Consider the following 2,022-nt stretch of genomic DNA (forward strand, 5'->3'; position numbering starts at 1 on the left):
CCCTGCACTTGCGGCCACCTAATATAGTGACGACATTAGTGAATTTCTTCCTCCATTGACCTAGGAGCCACACGAGGGCAGGCTGGTCTTGTTTTTGTTTTTGTTTTTTCCCTGCTGGATTTGCAGCCCATAGAACAATGCCTGACCCCCAGCAGGGGCTTGTAAATGTGCATTGAATAAATGACAACCGTCCTAGGCACCGTGCAGCCTTCAGCAGGCGTCCTGCCATTTAATCTGCACCGCAGCCCTGGGACTTAGGTTCCCTGTTTTAGAAACGAGGACGTGAGCTTAGAAGGGCTGCCTGCCCCGCCCAGGGCCTCAGAGGGGCGCCCCAGGGCTGGCGCCACAGCGCAGGCTCTAACCAGGACCACCCCACCATCCCCTCTTGCCCAAGTTGACTTGAGGCCGCTTAATCCACAGGAGACCTTCCTGCACCCCCACCCCTCACGCCGGGCTCTTCTGTCCATTTCTCTGCTCCTCGTCCCCCTCCCTCAGACTCCCCCCTCCCACTCCACCCCCACCCCTGTCCACTTAAGGGGGCTCACAGCCTCCCTCTTCTTCCCACCAAAAGAGCCTGAGGTCAGTTTCCTGTCCTCATGGACCTGGCCTCACGTGCGTGGGTCCTCCTCGGGTCCTCCTTCACCCAGTCGGATTTGAATCTAGAGGGGGCTCGGGCTGGGACCGCTAACGACCCCCGCAGGTCGTGGGCGGGAGAGCAGAGCGTCCTGCCCCGCGCTTGGCCCCGCCCAGCCCTGAGCCGTGGGCGTGGCCACCGACTTCCGGCACAGGTTTTGCTGGGTCCTCCGCAGGCAAGGCACGTGGTCTCAGGGCAACTTTTGCACGTGCAAGATGAGCGACTTTCTCTTGGCCATCAGGTCCCTGGGAACTTCCTCCACCCTCTGCCCTGAATCCTGTGGCAGCATCATTGGGGTCTGGGCTTCCTCCACCAGGCGTGCCTCCTCCTGGCTCCTTCCCACACCTAAGGCTGCCTCCTGGAGCCCCCGCCCCACACCTGGGATACCCCTAGCCATGCCCCCACCACCTGTGCCTCCTAGGCTGCAGGACATGCCCCCGGCTCCCATTGGCAGGAACCCCAGGGGCAGGACATCCAGGTCATGGACACTCGCATCCTCACCCATTCCCAATAGGTGCGATGCCCCGTCCAGGGATCTCAGATATGGCTGGCACACCATGGCCCTCATGGCTGAGGACACCCCCGTGACGGGCCCCCAGGATCTGGGGGGCAGCCCCCACCCTGATCACGACCTGGAATGCCTCATCCTGGACGTCCTTCAATGAGCATGTGCCCCAGGGGGCCTCAGTCTGGATCTCCCATGGGTCACCCAGGTACTATGCCTCCATAGTATGCGTGGACCTCCTCCACTGATGCCGCCTCGTGGATACACTGGCTCTCCCCAACCCCTACCCTATGGCTTCCAGCGGAGGCCTCTCCCTCCACCCAGGCCCACTCCCTAGCCTCCAGTTCCCCCTCAACGCCCACTTCGGGGCCCTCTCCCTCAGTAAATTCACATTCTTCTTCCTCCTGTTATATCTTCCCAATATCTTTTTGATTCCTTGGACCGGAGATGCTGCAGCTCCTTGCAACTAAGGCACTAACCCTTTTCAGCCTTCCCATCTTCATTTTTAATGTCATTTTTTCCCCATAGAAGGTATTTCTTTCAGGCCGGGCGCGGTGGCTCAAGCCTGTAATCCCAGCACTTTGGGAGGCCGAGACGGGCGGATCACGAGGTCAGGAGATCGAGACCATCCTGGCTAACACGGTGAAACACCGTCTCTACTAAAAAATACAAAAAAAAAAACTAGCTGGGCGAGGTGGCGGGCGCCTGTGGTCCCAGCTACTCGGGAGGCTGAGGCAGGAGAATGGCGTGAACCCGGGAGGCGGAGCTTGCAGTGAGCCAAGATCCGGCCACTGCACTCCAGCCCCGGCGACAGAGCAAGACTCCGTCTCAAAAAAAAAAAAAAGAAGGTATTTCTTTCTCATGTTGGTCTAAGTATTTTGCA

The 2,022-nt window shown here is 59.1% G+C and overlaps 1 pseudogene; it reads left to right on the forward strand.

The window, feature by feature from the left end:
* Positions 1 to 596: 596 nt before the first annotated feature.
* On the forward strand, positions 597 to 1,524 carry LOC135965016 (uncharacterized; annotated as a pseudogene).
* The last annotated feature ends 498 nt before the right edge of the window (positions 1,525 to 2,022 follow it).

The sequence above is a fragment of the Macaca fascicularis genome, chromosome 1, assembly GCF_037993035.2.
Source record: "Macaca fascicularis isolate 582-1 chromosome 1, T2T-MFA8v1.1".
NCBI classification, from domain to species: Eukaryota; Metazoa; Chordata; class Mammalia; order Primates; family Cercopithecidae; genus Macaca; species Macaca fascicularis.